We start from the raw sequence: 21,612 nt of genomic DNA, 5'->3' as shown, positions 1-21,612 counted from the left end.
GCCCCAGAGCCCAAGGGCAGGCCCTGCTGTCTGAGTGTCCTGTGTGCGCGTGTGCGTTAATGTGAGGGCAATGTACCTGCCAGCTGAGCATCACCTCACACCTGACATCACCTCCACACCTGACTTCACACCTGACCTCACACCTGACCTCACCTCACACCTGACCTCACACCTGACCTCACCTCACACCTGACCTCACACCTGACCTCACACCTGACCTCATCTCACACCTGACCTCACACCTGACATCACCTCCACACCTGACTTCACACCTGACCTCACACCTGACCTCACCTCACACCTGACCTCACACCTGACCTCACCTCCACACCTGACCTCACACCTGACCTCACCTCCACACCTGACCTCACCTCACACCTGACCTCACACCTGACCTCACCTCACACCTGACCTCACCTCCACACCTGACCTCACACCTGACCTCACCTCCACACCTGACCTCACACCTGACCTCACCTCACACCTGACCTCACACCTCACCTCACCTCACACCTGACCTCACCTCACACCTGACCTCACACCTGACCTCACACCTGACCTCACACCTGACCTCACACCTCACCTCACACCTCACCTCACCTCACACCTGACCTCACCTCACACCTGACCTCACACCTGACCTCACACCTGACCTCACCTCCATACCTGACCTCACACCTGACCTCACACCTGACCTCACCTCACACCTGACCTCACACCTGACCTCACACCTGACCTCACCTCCACACCTGACCTCACACCTGACCTCACCTCACACCTGACCTCACACCTGACCTCACCTCCACACCTGACCTCACACCTGACCTCACACCTCACCTCACCTCACACCTGACCTCACACCTGACCTCATCTCACACCTGACCTCACCTCACACCTGACCTCACCTCACACCTGACCTCACACCTGACCTCACACCTGACCTCACCTCACACCTGACCTCACACCTCACCTCACCTCACACCTGACCTCACACCTGACCTCACACCTGACCTCACCTCCACACCTGACCTCACACCTGACCTCACCTCACACCTGACCTCACACCTGACCTCACCTCCACACCTGACCTCACACCTGACCTCACACCTCACCTCACCTCACACCTGACCTCACACCTGACCTCATCTCACACCTGACCTCACCTCACACCTGACCTCACCTCACACCTGACCTCACACCTGACCTCACACCTGACCTCACCTCACACCTGACCTCACACCTCACCTCACCTCACACCTGACCTCACACCTGACCTCACACCTGACCTCACCTCCACACCTGACCTCACACCTGACCTCACACCTGACCTCACACCTGACCTCACACCTGACCTCACCTCCACACCTGACCTCACACCTGACCTCACCTCCACACCTGACCTCACCTCCACACCTGACCTCACACCTGACCTCACACCTGACCTCACCTCACACCTGACCTCACACCTGACCTCACACCTGACCTCACCTCACACCTGACCTCACACCTGACCTCACACCTGACCTCACCTCACACCTGACCTCACACCTGACCTCACACCTGACCTCACCTCACACCTGACCTCACACCTGACCTCACACCTGACCTCACCTCACACCTGACCTCACACCTGACCTCACACCTGACCTCACCTCCACACCTGACCTCACACCTGACCTCACACCTGACCTCACACCTGACCTCACCTCACACCTGACCTCACACCTGACCTCACACCTGACCTCACCTCCATACCTGACCTCACACCTGACCTCACACCTGACCTCACCTCACACCTGACCTCACACCTGACCTCACACCTGACCTCACCTCCACACCTGACCTCACACCTGACCTCACCTCACACCTGACCTCACACCTGACCTCACACCTGACCTCACACCTGACCTCACCTCCACACCTGACCTCACACCTGACCTCACCTCCACACCTGACCTCACCTCCACACCTGACCTCACACCTGACCTCACACCTGACCTCACCTCACACCTGACCTCACACCTGACCTCACACCTGACCTCACCTCACACCTGACCTCACACCTGACCTCACACCTGACCTCACCTCACACCTGACCTCACACCTGACCTCACACCTGACCTCACACCTGACCTCACACCTGACCTCACCTCACACCTGATCTCACACCTGACCTCACACCTGACCTCACCTCCACACCTGACCTCACACCTGACCTCACACCTGACCTCACCTCACACCTGACCTCACACCTGACCTCACCTCACACCTGACCTCACACCTGACCTCACCTCCACACCTGACCTCACCTCCATACCTGACCTCACACCTGACCTCACCTCCACACCTGACCTCACACCTGACCTCACCTCCACACCTGACCTCACCTCCACACCTCACCTCACACCTGACCTCACCTCACACCTGACCTCACCTCACACCTCACCTCACACCTGACCTCACCTCACACCTGACCTCACACCTGACCTCACACCTGACCTCACCTCACACCTGACCTCACACCTGACCTCACCTCCACACCTGACCTCACCTCCACACCTGACCTCACACCTGACCTCACCTCCACACCTGACCTCACCTCACACCTGACCTCACACCTGACCTCACCTCCACACCTGACCTCACACCTGACCTCACACCTGACCTCACACCTGACCTCACCTCCACACCTGAGCCTCACCTCCACACCTGAGCCTCACCTCCACACCTGAGCACCACTTCCAGACTTGAGTGTCACTTAGAGGAAAGGAACAGAAAGTGCAAACCAGAGACACATCCTCGGCTGGCTCAGCCAGGCAGCACCCTCCCACGGCCCGCCCAGGACAGGATGAGCAAGCAGCTGGTGCAGACACAGACACAAGGCCCCAGGAAGTAGTCACAACCAAAACCACTGAGTATCAAACCTAGCAAAGGAAAATCTATCCCGATCAGCAGCATCTCAGACCAGGCAGGGCCAGGACAGTGCTGCTGGCTCCTCTTCCTGGGGACGGTGGAGGCACGCATCCAGTCCTGCTCCCGTCGGCCCTGGAGGCGTCCTGGACCCAACAGCAGGCCCCCACTAGAGTCCTCTTTCTTCCCACGTCTGCGACTCAGTCCCTGCACTGCAGTACTGCTTCCTCTAGTGCCTGGCTGCCAACTGGGGTGGCTCAGGAGAGTGCGATCCTGAGTGGACAGCCTGGGTGGTGGCTGGGACAGGGGTGGCCCTGTGGGGACGGGATCCTGGGTGGGATGGGACAGGGGTGGCCCTGTGGGGACGGGATCCTGGGTGGGGTGGGACAGGGGTGGCCTTGGGTGGGAACGGGATCCTGGGTGGAGTGGGACAGGGGTGGCCCTGTGGGGACGGGATCCTGGGTGGGGTGGGACAGGGGTGGCCCTGTGGGGTGGGGATGGGATCCTGGGTGGGGTGGGGGACGGGATCCTGGGTAGAGTGGGGATGGGATCCTGGGTGGGGACGGGATCCTGGGTGGGGGTAGGGATGGGATCCTGGGTGGGGTGGGGAAGGGATCCTGGGTGGGGACGGGATCCTGGGTGGGGGTAGGGATGGGATCCTGGGTGGGGTGGGAATGGGATCCTGGGTGGGGACGGGATCCTGGGTGCAGTGGCCCTGGATGAGGACAGGTAGAGTCACCTCAGGTGAAGCAGAAGCATTAGTGCTGATGGGAATTTGGGGTGTCTCTAGACTTCTATGTGTATTTGCAAATCCCCACAATGAAAGTTTTTGAGTGAGCCTGTCAGCTGGGAGGCAGAGAGCCTGTCAGCAACACAAGGTGGGTAGAGATGTGCCCTGCCCCAGGCCCTGGGAAGGCTGAACCCAAACTTGCTGGACCTCCGTCTCCTCTGGGACCACCCCGTCCCCCCCAACCCCCCCTCCCCCCGCGTGGCAGTGAGAGAGGAGTGGGCGGGGAGTGGGTGGGGAGAGGGGAGTGGGCGGGGAGAGGGAGTGGGTGGGGAGAGGGGAGTGGGCGGGGAGAGGGAGTGGGGCGGGGAGAGGGAGTGGGCGGGGAGAGGGAGTGGGCGGGGAGAGGGAGTGGGCGGGGACAGGGAGTGGGCGGGGAGAGGGAGTGGGCGGGGACAGGGAGTGGGCGGGGAGAGGGAGTGGGCGGGGACAGGGAGTGGGCGGGGAGAGGGAGTGGGCGGGGAGAGGGAGTGGGCGGGGAGAGGGAGTGGGCGGGGACAGGGAGTGGGCGGGGAGAGGGAGTGGGCGGGGACAGGGAGTGGGCGGGGAGAGGGAGTGGGCGGGGAGATGGAGTGGGCGGGGAGAGGGAGTGGGCGGGGGACAGGGAGTGGGCGGGGGAGAGGGAGTGGGCGGGGAGAGGGAGTGGGCGGGGAGAGGGAGTGGGCGGGGACAGGGAGTGGGCGGGGAGAGGGAGTGGGCGGGGACAGGGAGTGGGCGGGGAGAGGGAGTGGGTGGGGAGAGATGGGCTGGGGCCAGCAGGGAAGTCAAGGCTCCTCTCCGTGCGGGGCGGGGAGACCGCAGGCCGCAGCCCGCAGCCCCAGGAGCCCCTGTGGCCCCCCATGCAGTCCACAAAGCTGGGTGGCAGGGGGTCGAGGGGGCCGTGAGGCCGGCCTGGCTGGGTCTGGTTCCTCCACCCTCCTCTGGCTTGTCCGGTGCACTCACACATGCGCGCTGCCCACTCAGACCGATTCAAAATGACCAACCTGACAGGACATGGCCAAAGGCAAAAGGAAGGGCCTCAGCTTGGAAGTTTCAGGAAGCCGGCCACAGCCACACCTGCCTGCCCCGGCAGAGCTCCTCTGACCACCGCGCATGGGTCTGGAGGAAGCCGGAGGACAGGCTGGCGGCAGGGAGCGCAAGGCGGCCGGTCAGCCACCCGCCCCCACCCTGCCAGGCTCCCAGCGCCGAGCCGGGTCTGCTGGACGCGTCCTGTGGGTGCCGAGCGCGGGTCTGCTGGACGTGTCCTGTGGGTGCTGCTGGACACCGCGGGCACCCCACACGCTGTCACTGTGACCCAGTGGGCGGCGCCCAGCTCTGCTCTCCTCCATCATGCCACACCCTGAGTGGACGCACAGACCTGTCCCTAAGGTGGCCGCCCTGGCCTCTGGCGGTGCCTGGTCCATAGCTGTCTAAGCAAGAGGTGTGGGGGCCACACAGGGGCGGAGGTCACCCCGGGGGACCCCAAGGGTCCTGCGGGAACTCTGGGAGGCCCCAAAGGGGTTATGAGAGAGCCCCGAGGGGTCCTGGGGGGTCCCAGGGGGTCCCGGGGGATCCCAAGGTCATCTTGAAGAGGTCCCGGGGGGACTCCTGCTTAGCACCCAGGACCTTCCTGCCCCACCCAGCTCTCGTCCACAGGGGCCACACGGGGCCTGTGCTTCCCGCCAGCGGAGGACAAGGCCTCAGCCTGGGGTACTCAGGTGTGGCCTCCCTTTCCAGGAAGCCCCTGTCCATCCACCCAGTGCCCTGTGATGTGTGCCCATCACCCAGTGCCCTGTGATGTGTGCCCATCACACGGTGCCCTGTGATGTGTGCCCATCACCCGGTGCCCTGTGATGTGTGCCCATCACACGGTGCCCTGTGATGTGTGCCCATCCACACGGTGCCCTGTGATGTGTGCCCATCCACACGGTGCCCTGTGATGTGTGCCCATCACCCGGTGCCCTGTGATGTGTGCCATGCCCGTCCACCCAGTGCCCTGTGATGTGTGCCCATCACACGGTGCCCTGTGATGTGTGCCCGTCCACCTGGTGCCCTGTGATGTGTGCCCATCACACGGTGCCCTGTGATGTGTGCCCGTCCACCCGGTGCCCTGTGATGTGTGCCCATCACCCGGTGCCCTGTGATGTGTGCCGTCCACACGGTGCCGTGATGTGTGCCCATCCACACGGTGCCCTGTGATGTGTGCCCATCACCCGGTGCCCTGTGATGTGTGCCCATCACCCGGTGCCCTGTGATGTGTGCCCATCCACCCGGTGCCCTGTGATGTGTGCCCATCACCCGGTGCCCTGTGATGTGTGCCCGTCCACCCGGTGCCCTGTGATGTGTGCCCGTCCACACGGTGCCCTGTGATGTGTGCCCATCACACGGTGCCCTGTGATGTGTGCCCATCACACGGTGCCCTGTGATGTGTGCCCATCCACACGGTGCCCTGTGATGTGTGCCCATCACCCGGTGCCCTGTGATGTGTGCCCATCCACCCGGTGCCCTGTGATGTGTGCCCATCACCCGGTGCCCTGTGATGTGTGCCCGTCCACCCGGTGCCCTGTGATGTGTGCCCGTCCACACGGTGCCCTGTGATGTGTGCCCATCACACGGTGCCCTGTGATGTGTGCCCATCACACGGTGCCCTGTGATGTGTGCCCATCCACACGGTGCCCTGTGATGTGTGCCCATCACCCGGTGCCCTGTGATGTGTGCCCATCCACCCGGTGCCCTGTGATGTGTGCCCATCACCCGGTGCCCTGTGATGTGTGCCCGTCCACACGGCGCCCTGTGATGTGTGCCCATCACACGGTGCCCTGTGATGTGTGCCCATCACCCGGTGCCCTGTGATGTGTGCCCATCCACCCGGTGCCCTGTGATGTGTGCCCATCACCCGGTGCCCTGTGATGTGTGCCCATCCACCCGGTGCCCTGTGATGTGTGCCCATCACCCGGTGCCCTGTGATGTGTGCCCGTCCACCCGGTGCCCTGTGATGTGTGCCCGTCCACACGGTGCCCTGTGATGTGTGCCCATCCACCCGGTGCCCTGTGATGTGTGCCCATCACCCGGTGCCCTGTGATGTGTGCCCATCCACCCGGTGCCCTGTGATGTGTGCCCATCACCCGGTGCCCTGTGATGTGTGCCCGTCCACCCGGTGCCCTGTGATGTGTGCCCGTCCACACGGTGCCCTGTGATGTGTGCCCATCCACACGGTGCCCTGTGATGTGTGCCCATCCACACGGTGCCCTGTGATGTGTGCCATGCCCGTCCACCCAGTGCCCTGTGATGTGTGCCTGTCCACACGGTGCCCGGCAGTGTGCCCATCCACACAGTGCCTGGCGGTGCCACAGATGGCTCCGGGTTTCTGAAGCATGCCCCCCTCGGGGCAGGACCTTGCCTGGAGACCACAGAAGGCAGCCATGCAAGAGGAGTTCCCTGGGGAAGGCAGGTGCCTGCCCGACCCTGACCCCTGACCCCGTCCCCCGACGGCACCTGCCCCCTGCAGGCGGGCCTCTCCAGGCCTGTGCTGCCAGGCCCCCTGGGGCCCTCTGGGCAGCGAGGGCTGGGGACTCCATGCCCACCTGGAGCCTCTGGCCCGTACCTGCCTGGGCGGCTTGGCCGCCCTGGCCAGCCTCCTTCCCCTTTTGGGGCTGGCTGTGTCTGACCGGAAGGCCGGCGCTGGCCTCACCCCCAGCTCCCAGCTCCCAGCCCCCAGCTCCCCCCGAGTTCCCCACCTGCCCACCGAGCCCCTCTGCCCACCCCCAGGCCCGCTGCAGCTGCAGCACGTGCAGGGCTCGCGCAGGCTGAGGTTGCCGCTGTGAGGAGGGCCAAGGGCCAGGCCCTGCTCCCGCCAAGCAGCCTGGCCGGAGAGGCCGAGGGTCTCTCCAGGAAGGACTTCCGCCTCCCCACCAGGCCGGCCAGACTCAGCCCCGCCCAGGGTGGGCTGTGGTGTGCGTGCTCAACTGCCCTCCGCCCTTCGAGAAACGCAGCGCCCAGAGTCTGCCCTCAGCTCCGCCAGCCCTTCCAGACGCTCCCCCGTCCTTCCGGACGCTTCCCCCATCAGCTCCGCCAGCCCTTCCTTCCGGACGTCCTTCCAGAAGCTTCCCTCAGTTCCGCCAGCCCTTCCGGATGCTCCCCCGAGGCCAGGCAGGATGCAGCCACCCCGCAGGGGAGGTGCGCAAGGAGCTCTCACACCCCATTTCTGCTCTTCTGACGCACGAGTCCCCGCGTCTGACTACAAGCTCAGAGAGAACATAGTCCTTCCATACTGAGAGCCGCAATGAAACAAACTGGGCAGGCTCTGAGTGCGAGGCGCGGTGACTCTGCCCCAGAAACCCCTCATCTGCCATCGCAGGGGGCGGGCGGGCGAGCGACTCCTCAGAGCAGCACCGGGCCTCAGACGCCCTTCACCCTGCAGAAGAAGCCTGCCACTGCGTGGGCAGAACACTCCTGTACACTATGACACCACTGCCTTGAGAAGGCATTTCTAACTGAAAGTAAAGAAACATATGCATATGGAGATGGTCCGCCTGTTTTTATTCTTTGAATTATTTTGAGACAGTCTATGTAGCCCAGGCTGGCCTCCCGGGCTCGATTCTCCTACCTCAGCCTTCAGGCTCCATCCTCCTACCTCAGCCTCTTGGGTGCTGGGATTACAGGCATGTCCATCTTGACAAGTGGAGGGGCTGTGGTAGCCGATCTGCTACCATAAGGCTGGGGTGCTGATGCAGCTGCCTGAGGAACTTCCTAAGATCCCTCCTAATTCCAGCCTGGAGAAGATCACAGAGTACAGAGAAATGTCCTGGAGACTAAAGGCGCATCACACCCATGACAAGGTGCTTGCTCAGCAAAATAAAGTCCTCAAGTGCACAGGTGCAGGGCTGTGCCTAGCTGTCCTGAAGCCAGCTCTCAGGAGAGACCCAGGGCAGCCTCGGGTAGATGCCCTGCACGTCACTGATATACACAACAGAGCACACTGCCCTGCACGACACTGATATCCACAACAGAACACACTGCCCTGCACGACACTGATATACACACAACACAACACACTGCCCTGCACATCACTGACATCCACAACAGAACACACTGCCCTGCACATCACTGACATCCACAACAGAACACACTGCCCTGCACATCACTGATATCCACACAACAAATTGCACTGTGGGAATGCACATGCCCGCTTGGGAAAACAACTTACACTCAAAATTGCCCATTACATAAGACCACTCCTGGGGAGCTCAAGAAACCAATTCCTTCCAAATCTAACAAGCCAGTCATTGAGTGGGTAAGAGAGACTTCTCAGAAGAAGAGGTAAAAATGGCAAAGAAACATGTGAGGAAATGTTCACCATCCCTGGTTGTAAAGGAAATGCAAATAAAGACAACCCTGAGATACCCCAGTCAGAATGGCCCACATCCTCAAGTCAGCCAAAGACAAATGCTGGAGGGGATGCAGAGAAAGAGGAACCCTATTACACTGCTGGTGGGAATGTACACTTATACAACCACTTTGGAAAGCAGTCTGGAGGGTCCTCAGAAAGCTAAATATTGACCTCCCTTATGACACAGCAATACTATTCCTAGGCATCTACCCTGAGCAACATGAACCAGGATACAAGGACACATGCACCTCCAAGTTCATTTCAGCACTGTTCACAATAACCAGGCTATGGAAACAACCCAGATGCCCCCCAAAATTGTGGTACCTATCTGTAAGGTCTGCCCCTGGCCACACAGGCTCTGGTGTGGCCAGGTGAGGGAAGGTGTGTGCAGATGACCTCAGGGCCTGGGACCCTCCCTCAGTCCCATGGGAGGGGTGACCTCAGAGCGGGAGGTGACTGCCTCCAGGTGTGCCAGTTACCTAGGTGAAGGAAGGAAGGAAGGAAGGAAGGAAGGATGACTGGAAGGAAGGAAGGAAGGAAGGAAAGATGGCTGGAAGGAAGGAAGGATGGATGACTGGAAGGAAGGAAGGAAGGAGGGAAGGAAGGAAGGAAGGTTGGAAGGAAGGAGGGAGGGAGGGAAGGAAGGAAGGAAGGAAGGAAGGAAGAGAGGGAGAGGGAGGAAGGAAGAAAGAAATGTTTAAATCCATCAATCCGTAATTATACTTTAAAAATCCATTATTTGTTTATAGTAAAAACAGGTCACAATTTGGAAACTAGCAAATAAAGAGAAAGCACCAAGACCTTGCCTTGCCTTTCCTACACAAATTGTACCTGGACACGATCAAATAGTTAGTGAAGCCTCTCTTTACAGATGTATTTCAGCTAATAAATGAGGGCAGAAGGAAGAGAGAATTCGAATATTGCTATTTCACAGACTGGTAAATTGATGAAACTAGCATTAATATCAGTTGTTACATTAGTTGTGCCTATTTCACACACACACACACACACACACACACACACACACACAGAAGCACATTCACACATACAGCAGCTTAAAACTACAATGTGATATTCTCATTAGGTTTCTGGGCTGTGCTGAGCAGTGGCTCTGCCGCAGTCTCAGCTCTTCAGTGTGGGTGTCCAGGGTGTGCAGGGTGTGCAGGGTGTGCAGGATGTGCAGGGTGCAGGGTGTGCAGGGTGTGCAGTGTGTGTAGGGTGTGCAGTGTGTGTAGGGTTGCAGTGTGTGCAGTGTGTGTAGGGTGTGCAGTGTGTGCAGTGTGTGCAGGTGTGCAGGGTGTGCAGTGTGTGCAGTGTGTACAGGTGTGCAGTGTGTGCAGTGTGTGCAGTGTATGCAGGGTGTGCAGGTTTTGCAGTGTGTGCAGGGTGTGCAGGTTGTGCAGTGTGTGTAGGGTGTGCAGTGTGTGCAGTGTGTGTAGGGTGTGCAGGTTGTGCAGTGTGTGCAGTGTATGCAGGGTGTGCAGTGTGTGTAGGGTGTGCAGTGTGTGCAGTGTGTGCAGGTGTGCAGGGTGTGCAGTGTGTGCAGTGTGTACAGGTGTGCAGTGTGTGCAGGGTGTGCAGTGTGTGCAGTGTATGCAGGGTGTGCAGGGTGTGCAGGTTGTGCAGTGTGTGCAGGGTGTGCAGTGTGTGCAGTGTGTGCAGTGTATGCAGGGTGTGCAGGATGTGTAGGGTGTGCAATGTAGGTGTGGTTCTGGGCTGTGATCTCAGGTCTAGAGAGAACCTGCTGTGAGCTCCCTGCAGGCCAGGCCTGGCAGAACTGCTGCCCAGATGCAGATGCTGTTGTCATGGAAACCCTAAAGGAACAAGGACCTCTACAGGAGTTGCTGCAGTGGTTAAAGGATCCTTCCCATTCTCCTGGGGAGAGTCACGCCACTCCTTCCTGCCTTCACCTCTTCTCTGGGGGAACAAACTTCTGACACCCCAACAGTCAAGTGCTGTGTTGCCTCCTTCATCTTCATGAGGCTTCCTGATGAGTGAAGGAGCCCAGCACATCCTGTACCCTGCATGCAGCAGCAACTCCTGCGTCCTCCTATTCATGCAGCTGGGGCCGCACGCCGACCTCTCCCCAAGCTCGCCCGAGTCGGTGTCCGTGAGCACTGCCCGAGGTGACTTTGGTTTGCTGACTTTCCAAGCCATCCGTCTGTTCTCACCCCAGAGCATGTTTCAGCTCCTTGGCCTCTCGAGGGGACGGAGCCCCGGGCCACCCTTGGCTGCCGGCCTCTGTGCCCCTTGTGGGCAGCTCAGCACATGGCACCTGGTTCCCCTCAGCGCAAACAAGCGCCAGGCACAGCACCCCTGACGGTGCCAAGGCTCAGAAGCGACAGGGCACCCGCTTCCTCAATTCTGGCCTCCAGCGCCCCCCCAAACCAGCTAGCGCCCCCCCCAAACCAGCCAGCGCCCTCCCGCAAGGGGAGGGGCGGGACGGGCATGCACACAGAGGCAGGGCCGTGGAGGTCTCTTGGAGAGGGTCCCCCAACGGCCCTCCCTGGCTGCTGGCTTCACGCAGGGCTGAGCACAGCAAGAGCCTCTGCTGGAAACGCACGTATCAGCAGCGGCCGGGGGCTGCCTCTGACTGCAGGCGGTAACGCCCCGGGGACGGGGTGCAGGCAGCCCACTCCAGGCCGCGGGGGACTGCACAGGACAGGAGACAGCAACAGGAGAAAAGGTCCAAGCAGGGCTGCAGAGGGGAGTGGCCGCAGAGGAGGTGGCCCTGGGGAGGGCCTGCCAGGGGAGCTGTGGACTGTGGCACTGGCCCTGTGGGAGCAGACGGGCAGGCAGACCACGGCCCACCAAAGGTCACAAGTGCCACATGCTTCAGCAGGGCAGGGAAAGGAGAGGGTATGCGTTCCTGGGGGTCCATTTGCCGGCCGGGCAACAGCCAGGATGGTCTCACTGCCGGGGCGGGGGGGAGAGAAGGGGCGTCTGCCTTTCCAACCACCAGAGGGGCTGAGGAGGGCCGGGCTGGGCGCAAGATTCCACCACAAACAAGGAAAGAGGCCTCGGCTCAGACCCCGGAGGACTGCACACGGGTCCCACCCGGACCAGACCCCTCTGGTCTTCATGCCATTAAGAAAAACCATTTTCAGCCAGGTGCCGGGGCTCACACCTGTCATCCTAGCTACTCAGGAGGCTGAGATCTGAGGATTGCAGTGCAAAGCCAGCCTGGGCAGGAAAGTCCGTGAGAAACTCATCTCTAATAAACCACCAGAAAACCAGAAGTGGTACCGTGGCTCAAGTGGTAGAGCGCTTGCCTTGAGCTGAAGAGCTGAGGGACAGCGCCCAGGCCGAGTTCAAGCCCCATGACTGACAAAAAAAATTAACTTAGGAAAGAGTCATGGAGACATCCCCTTGGATGAAGCCTGCCATACTGTTCTTTAAGAAATGTGCACAGGCCGGGCGCTGGTGGCTCACGCCTGTAATCCTAGCTACTCAGGAGGCTGAGATCTGAGGATCGCGGTTCAAAGCCAGCCAGGGCAGGAGAGACCGTGAGACTCCTATCTCCAATAAACCACCAGAAAACCGGAAGTGGTGCTGTGGCTCAAGTGGTAGAGTGCTCGCCTTGAGCTGAAGAGCTGAGGGACAATGCCCAGGCCCAGAGTTCAAGCCCCACGACCGACCAAAAAAAAAAAAAAAAAAAAGAAATGTGCACAGTAAGCCAAGGTGGTGGCTCATATCTGTAATCCCAACTACGTGGGAAGAAGAAATCAGTAAGATTGAGATCTGAGGCTGGCCTGTCATAAAGTGAACCAAGAAGCTGGGAGCAATGGCTCGGGCCTGTCAACCAGTCACGGAAGAGGCAGAGGCAGGAAGCCCAGCAGCCCAGGCAAGCAGAGACGCCATCTGCTACAGACACTGGGCCGCAAGGGCAGCAGGCCGCGCAGGGCACCGCGGAGACGCCGCCGGCCACTCCCTGGCCAGGCGTGCTGGCTGCGCTTCCCGCACTTGAGAATACCTGCCTTCCTAGCTGGCATTCCGCAGGCGCAAGGATCCAGGGGCTGGTAGACAGAGGGGGAGATGCATCATCACGACCTGATCACTGGCAAACACGGGGACCGTGTGCACCTCTCGGTGTGAAGGTTTGAAATTCCCAAACATAAAGGTTAGAACGGGGATGGCACCCCCCCCCCGCCTCCCCCCCCCGCCTCCCCCCCCCCACCTCTCCCCCCGCCTCCCCTCCCCCCGCCTCCCTCCCCCCCCCCCGCCTCCCTCCCCCCGCCTCCCTCTCTCCCGCCTCCCCCCCAGCCTGTGAGTGCTCACACTGTGGTCCCGCCTCCCCCCCTCCCTCCTCCCGCCTCCCTCCCCCCCGCCTCCCTCCCCCCCCCCCCCGCCTCCCTCCCTCCCCCTTCCCCCCAGCCTGTGACGTGCTCACACTGTGGCTGTGTGCAGAGGCAGATGTTCCAGTCCTGGAATAAGTGTCTGAGGGTCAGAGGTCAGAAGGGACCCAGGGGCCAAAGGGCATGAGACCCTGGAAAAAGGGGCTCCAGGCTGCCCAGATGGAGGCAGGGGTGACTCGGATGTGGCTGGGCTCCAGGCTGCCTGGTGTGGTGTGGGGGGATTTGTACAATATGCCTTGCACACACAGAATGTATGTGCGCACACACACGTGCACTGTACACAGAGTACACACATAGGCATATACACTCATACATACATCTATACATATAACCAGACCCACAGCACACACTCGTGCTCACACCCAAACACACATAAGCACATATATACAGGTGTACACAACTATACACAATAAACGCATGCACACTCCCGTCCAGTTCGCATGGGAAGGGCGGCCCCGCTGTCCCACAGGAGTTTGCACGCACCAGGGCCAGCTGCCCCCCCCCCCCCCGTGCGCGGGCTCTTCCCTCCCATCCTATTTGCATAGCTCTTCCCCTTCTCAAAAGCCCCCTTCCTCCCCTTGCTCCCCTTGCTCCCCTTCCTCTCCCTCTGAGGTCAGCAGCAGGTCACTTCGGGTGAGGGCTGCAGTTACGGGAAGTGGACGGGGTGAGGCACAGGCTGTGTGCAGGCTGTACAGTCACCGCTCTCCGACAGCCGGGACTGCAGATGGGGACATCCTGCCCACGCGCAGGGGCAGCTCCCAGCGTCCCAGCACAGGGACGCAGGCCCCACCCAGGGCCGGGCCCTGCTCCTGCTGCGACATCCCTGGGCCCGGGAACTGCTGGAAAAGTCCCCAGGGCAGAAGTCCTCCCCCCAGGGCCCATCTCCCCACGCCCTAGACAGGGGCCTCACCCCGGAAGACCCTGGACCTGCCCCCCTCGAGTCCCTTGGGCTCCGTGCCACGAGATGCCCTGCCCTGCTCACCACGACTCCCTCTCAGGCCGGGCCCATCCTGGGCACAGTTCTAGTGAAGTGTTCAGTAGACATAAATGGATGCACAGCACCACCACAGGGCCGGGGAGGAGCAGGACCCACTCTGGGGCCCCGCGCATCCTCCCTGAAGCTCGGATCCCGCAGCCCAGAGGCAGCCATGAAGCCGTGGGCTTGGTTCAGCTTCCGCTCTGGCCTCAGCTCTCTCTGCTCCTGGGGTCCCTGAAATGCCAGGGCTCCCTGGGCTTGCCTGGACTCTGCTCGCATTACACTTACTCTCCGCTAGCAGCTTCTGCCTTCCCCGTTCCCACAGCCTCAGATTGCGAGCGCAGGCCCAGCCTCTGGCCCGCGTGCAGGCCACGCCCATCCAACCACCAGCTGTCCTCCCTCAGACACCTCAGAAGCTCGTTGGGGCGATTATGACAAGCTGACCCCATCCCCAGCCTCCCTCCACCCCAAACCCACACTTCTGCAGCTCAGAGACTGAACCCTCCTGTTGTCAAACCAGGTAGTTGAGTGTCAGGTCTGAGTCTACCTCTCCCTCCTGTTTCCAACCAATTATCATAAGTAAAATATGCATATCATAAGTCCCAAACAATCATTAAAAAGATACAACAGTCAGCCGGGCGCTGGTGGCTCACGCCTGTAATCCTAGCTACTCAGGAGGCTGAGATCTGAGGATCGCGGTTCAAAGCCAGCCAGGGCAGGAGAGACCGTGAGACTCCTATCTCCAATAAACCACCAGAAAACCGGAAGTGGCGCTGTAGCTCAAGTGGTAGAGCGCTCGCCTTGAGCTGAAGAGCTGAGGGACAGCGCCCAGGCCCAGAGTTCAAGCCCCACAACCGACCAAAAAAAAAAAAAGATACAACAGTCATTTGCAGGGAAACGGATGGACCTAGAATAAATCATGTGAAGTAAGCCGAGCTCAGAGAAACAGATGGCGCATGTTTTCTCTCATATGCAAAAGCTATATCTAAATAGACTGGGACATGATAAATTATGCAGAACTCTAGGCATCCACACACAATGAGACCAAAGGAGGATACTCTTAGGAGACTAACACAAAGGGGCAATGCCCATGTGCATCTGATCATTATAATAATTATTGAAATGAACCCCAGGAAATGGAAACAAGAGGTCTTTTTTTTCTTGCTACTAAGGTTTATTTTTTCTTTTTGTCTTGTTATTTTATTTGTAAGGGATCTGAGGATTGCAGTTCAAAGCCAGCATGGGCAGTGAGACTCTTACCGCCAATTAACCACCAGGAAACCACAAGTGGCACTGTGGCTCAAGTGGTAGAGTGCTCGCCTTGAGCTGAAGAGCTCAGGGACAGCACCTAGGCCCAGAGTTCAAGCCCCACGACCAACAAAATAAAATAAAATTACCAAAAAAGATGGTACTCCACTAAAAAAAAAAGATAAAACAAAGAGGTATGCCTGCCAAATGATCCAATAGAGGAGAGATAAATGTAATATTAAAAGGTATTGAATAAACCCAAAAGAAGACAGAGGAGAGATAAATGTAACATTAAAAGATATTGAATAAAACCAAAAGAAGACGGGAAAAAGGGTATGAAAAATAGGTAAGAAGAATAGGAAAACTGCAAAGTGTTCTCTTACCCTATCAGTAATTGCAGTAAATGTAGTTGCTATAAACAATCCAATCAAACAAAGATGTAGGGACGGGAGGGAAAAACTGGCAGAGAAAGAGGGAGGGGTGACATTGTCTAAAAAGAAATGTGTACTACCTGACTTGTGTAACCATGACCCCTGTATATCATCTTTATAATGACAATTAAAAATTAAAAAAGACAAAGATGGTCAAACTGGATTGAAAAAACAAGACATGATAATATGCTGTCTGTCAGACGCACAATATAAATGTAAAATGAAGAAGGCGTAAGAGAGCAAGGCCTGGGACTGTGGCTCGGAGGTAGAGCGCTTCCCTAGCACGCATGAAGCCCTGGATTCCATTCCTCAGTACCACATGCACAGAAAAAGCTGGAAGAGGCTCAAGGTGTAGAGTGCTAATCTTTTTCCTTCCTTCTTTAATTTTTTTTTTTTTTTTTGCTAATCCTGGGGCTTGAACTCAGGGCATGGCCACTGTCCCCGGGCTTCTTTTGCTCAAGGCTAGCATTCTATCACTTGAGCCACAGCACCACGTCTGGCTCTTTCTGTTTGGTGGTACTGAGGAATCGAACCCAGGGCTTCATGCATGATAGGCAAGCACTCTACCACTAAGCCACATTCTCAGACCTAGAGTGCTAACCTTGAGCAAAAGAAGCTTGGGGACAGTGCCCAGGCCCTGAGTTCAAGCCACAGGATTGGCCAAAAAAAAAAAAAATGAAGAGAGTTATAAAGATCATAAGGAAGCTCTGACAGGCATATTAACACCGGATTGACCTCAGCACAGGGAAGAGAAAAGGTACCGTGTAGCTGTATGCAGTGACTCCCATCTATAATCCTAGCTATTCAGGTGGCTGAGATCTGAGGATGGCAGTTCAAAGCCAACCTGGGCAAGAAAGTCTGTGAGAGTCTCATCGCAAGAAACCACCAAAAAGCCAAAAGTGGAACTGTGGCTCAAGTGATAGAGCATCAGTCTAGCTGTCAGGGAGAGCTCCCTGAACTCATGCATCGGTATTTGTACATGTACACGTGTGTGCACGTGCACACACACACACTAGCAAATTAAATCCATTAAGTTTTAAATGTCACCTCTTATACAATTCTACAAATGGAAAATATTAAAGAAGTTGCCAGAAAACAAAAGAAGAATCCATACACTAAAAAACATATTAGAAAAATCCACATAGGGAGCTGGGAAGGTGGCTCAGTGGTAGAGCACTTGCCTTGCATGCCTGAGGCCCTGGGTTCGATTCCTCAGCACCACATAAACAAAAAGAAAAAAGCCGGAAGTGGTGCTGTGGCTCAAGTGGTAGAGCACTAGCCTTGAGCTGAAGAGCTGAGGGACAGCGCCCAGACCCAGAGTTCAGGCCCCACGACTGGACCCCCAACAAAAAAGAAAAAAAGAAAAATCCACATAGGATACTGCATTAATATACTAAAACTGCATTTTCTCAAACCAGCAACAATGTAAGTGGAAAACAAACAAAACTACACCATTTGCAAACCTGAAGAAACATTTGGGTACGAGTGCAAAGTGTGTGTGCTCCAACCCGCTAACCACGGCTGAGGGAGCTTGAGAAAGCACCGGAAGCTGTGATAGGCATGTTCGCACACAGAGGCTACAGATCCTGTTGCCTTCGCGTCCTGCGTCCACGCTGGCCTCTCCTCTGCCTCCATCCCTCCACCCAACCCTACCTTACACACCCTGGAGGCTTCTGTTCTCCACTTCCACGCCAACACTCTACAAGCCCGGACAGCCTCTGCTGTCCACCTGCTGAATGCCCAGCGCCTGCCTGACCTGCTGGCCATCTGTGGCGTCACTGTCCACTGCCACCTGGTTCACCTGTGTGCGGATGGTCCTCTCCAGTGGGCTGTGCGGGCCACGGCAGGCACACCGGCTGTTTCGGCCACATCCATGGTGCAGGGCTGGGCAGGGTGCCTGCCACCCAACATGTGCGCCCTGTGGGACTGGGGCACAGGAGGTGGTGGGAAGCGTCTCTCCTGCTCAGCCTCCCCACTGGGCCTGAAGGATGAAGGGCAAGCCTGGGTCACCTGGACAGCAGCACAGGCACAATACCAGGATTGCCCTGCCCGACCAGCCAGGCCGTGGGACCCACAGGGAACTAGGCCTGTTCCAAACCTATGCGCCTCTGTCCACTCAAGCCGAGGCTCCTTCACTGCCAGGTGGCCTCCTCACCCACTGCAAAGGGGCACGTGTCCCCAGCCGCAGCCTGGGCTCCCCGACCGGAGAGGCCGCGCACACCCGAGTCAGTGCGCCCTGTGATCCCGGTGCAGACCCAAGGCCACGCTACATGGACACCGCGGACACTGCCTGTACTCCTCAGGGGCCAGAGAGGACTGGCCAGGGCCCCCCGGGCTGTCCACCAGCCAGAGCCCCGCAGCCTCCACGTGAGCTCCCTGGGAAGCTCTGGACACCGGTGGGCTGCTCCTGTCCCTTCAAACCAGAAAAGCCCCTCCCCCAACGGAGGGCCGAACGCAAAGCTCCGCGCCGGGTGAGGACCGCAGCGATTCATTCCAGTGTTCACCTCCAATGACCGCAAAGCTGGTTTGAGTCACAAACCCAGCTTACTCATACATAGGATACCTAGCAAAGCATGGTTATGAGGGCAGAGAGAGGCAGGCGGTGGAGAGGTAGGAGTAGGGGAAGACAGAAGAAAGAGAAGGGAGGGGAGGGGAGAGAGAGGAGGAGAGAGAGAGAGAGCGGAAGAGAGAGATAGAGCGGGAGAGAGAGAGAGACAGAGAGACAAAGAAAGAGAGAGAGAGAGAGAGAGAGAGCGCTCATCTGAATCCCTGCCCTGGCCAGCCCCTGCTGTCCCGTTGTGCCCACGAGTCTCTGCCCCGGCCGGGCCCCTGCACCGCTGTCAGTACTCACCCCCGAAGCTCTGTGTGCCCAGGACGAGCTGGGCCCAGGGAGAAGGCGCAGGGCGGGGCAGCCAGGACGGGGCTGGGCCTGGCCTCACAGGCGGCGCTGGCTCTGAGCAGGAAGTCGTGCTGGGAAGAGCTGGCCAGGGAACGGGCCAAGTCTGCCCAGGTGGCTGGGAAGGTGTTGCCCTCATACGCCCAGCCTGCCTGCCTGGATCTACCAGAACCATCCACCTCTTCCCGCCACCAGGGAGGCGGTCCCCCGAGCCCAGGGCTGGGCCTCATCTTGGACACTGCTGGGCTACCACAGGAAGGCAAAACCATGCTTCCTAGGGAGTCCTGTGGCCTGACTAGGGCAGCTGTGGTCCAGCCGGGCTGAGGGCTGTGAAGGGACATGGGAGGTGGGACTTCAAGACCACAGGGGTGCTGTCACCCCAAAAGTGTTCTCCAAGATGGACATTTTGAAACACTAACCCCAAAGAGCCAACGCCCCTCTAGAAAGAACCCCACAGGGCTTCCCCAGCATCCCACCCCTGAGCACTCGGCGAGGAGTCCACGGGTGAGCCAGGAAGCAGACGTCAGCCCTCCCTGATCTCCACCCACAGTGAAGAGTCCACGCGAACCAGGAAGCACTTCCCAGACACCAACTCCCCTGGGCCTTGGTCTTGGACTTTGAGCCTCCACAACTGTCTTGTTCATAAATTATGTGACATACGCAGAGGCCCAGGGGAGGGCGGGTGTGGACAAGTGCACCCCCCTGGGAGGAGCCACGGCATCCCAAGGGCTTGCTCTATTTCCATGTGGTCCAGGAGGCTGCGGGAGCTCGCGAGCTGGACTTGCTGAGACGGGGCTCAGTGCGGGGCTGGGGCGCAGCGCCCTCTAGAGGTGGGTGAGCAGCATCCCCGCTTCTCAGCCCTTCCTTCCCCGCGGCCTCTCCTTCACCACACTGAGCAGGTGCCTGTGGCCGGCGAGCTGGCTGTGCCCCCGGCGAGCATGGCGCTGGAGCTGGGGACCGATGGGGTCTGGATGGCACAGCAGACCTGTTTATGCCGTGTAGCAGCTGCTTTTCAAATGGATGCTGAGAGCCTGCAGCCAACTACTCCTGCTTGTCTCTCCAGAGGCCAGCCTGAGGCCACCCGAGGTCCTTCCTGGAAGCTTTTAGCCCCGGAGTCTCTTCTTAGGGGTTCACGTCAGCCTTCCTCGGGCTACTGTCTGAAGAGATGTGCTGGAAGGGAAGGGGCAGTGGAGAGGAGGCCTGCTGGCCTGGAGGAGAGTGGCTGGCCTGGGGACACTTGAGGAATTCTCAGGCTGGCCTCAAGGGTCCCAAGTCCTCCGCAGGACCGCGGAGCCGGGCCCCGCACCCACGGCAGACTTCTGCCACGTCAGTTTTACTTCCGCCTTCCATGCAAACTCTTCGCCCCACATTTTGCTCCAGCCTATTTTCCTGCAGAATCTGCACACCAAAGCTGGGTCACCCACTGCCCACGGTGATGGCATTCTATCACACGTGTGAGACACAGCATGCCCTGGACTAAGCCATGGTCCTCCTGGTCCTGCCACTAAATCTGCCCAAGGTGAGGGTCCTTCCAGCCAATCACAACATTTGCTCAAGGTCCTGATCCTTCTTGTCTAATTGCTACATTCGCTCTGCTGTTGCCGGAGGGCCTGGAACATGGTGTGTGGATGCCCCTGCCGACGGCCCCAGGGTGCTGGCCCCAGGGTGCTGGAGAGCGCTGTGTGGAGACACAGAGCTGCAGACAGGAGCCAGGAGGCCTCTGCCCGGCGCTCCGGGAGGCTCGGGCCGGCCTGGCTGCTTAGGGAGACCCGCGAGGCTTGTTTCCACAGCAGGCCTGGCTCACACCGTCCCGAGGCCTTAGCTGCACTCGGGCTCGTCACTGCTGGCTGTCTTGTAGTAAAGCTGATGACACCCCCACCACACAGGGCCAAGTCACCAGGGCAACAAGGTTCCAACCCAGAAAAGCAGAGCCTGGAGGGCGGCCCTTCTCCATCAGAAGCCATACACCACTGGGAGAGGATGGGGTGGCAGTGTGGGGCGGACACGGCAGTGGTGGTGTGTGGTGGACACAGCAGTGGTGGTGTGTGGTGGACACGGCGGTGGTGGTGTGTGGTGGACACGGCAGTGGTGGTGGTGTGTGGTGGACACGGCAGTGGTGGTGTGTGGTGGACACGGCAGTGGTGGTGGTGTGGGTGGACACGGCAGTGGTGGTGTGTGGTGGACACGGCAGTGGTGGTGTGTGGTGGACACGGCAGTGGTGGTGGTGTGTGGCGGACACGGCGGTGGTGGTGTGTGGCGGACACGGCGGTGGTGGTGTGGGGCGGACACGGCGGTGGTGGTATGTGTGGCGGACACGGCGGTGGTGGTGTGTGGTGGACACGGCGGTGGTGGTGTGTGGTGGACACGGCGGTGGTGGTGTGTGGTGGACACGGCGGTGGTGGTGTGTGGTGAACACGGCAGTGGTGGTGGTGTGGGTGGACACGGCAGTGGTGGTGTGTGGTGGACACGGCGGTGGTGGTGTGTGGTGGACACGGCAGTGGTGGTGGTGTGTGGTGGACACGGCGGTGGTGGTGTGTGGTGGACACGGCGGTGGTGGTGTGGGGCAGACACGGCAGTGGTGGTATGTGTGGTGGACACGGCGGTGGTGGTGTGTGGTGGACACGGCGGTGGTGGTGTGTGG

This window comes from Dipodomys spectabilis, unplaced genomic scaffold, assembly GCF_019054845.1.
Source record: "Dipodomys spectabilis isolate Male_0828 unplaced genomic scaffold, ASM1905484v1 ptg000124l, whole genome shotgun sequence".
NCBI classification, from domain to species: Eukaryota; Metazoa; Chordata; class Mammalia; order Rodentia; family Heteromyidae; genus Dipodomys; species Dipodomys spectabilis.
Note: the sequence above shows the minus strand (reverse complement) of the source record.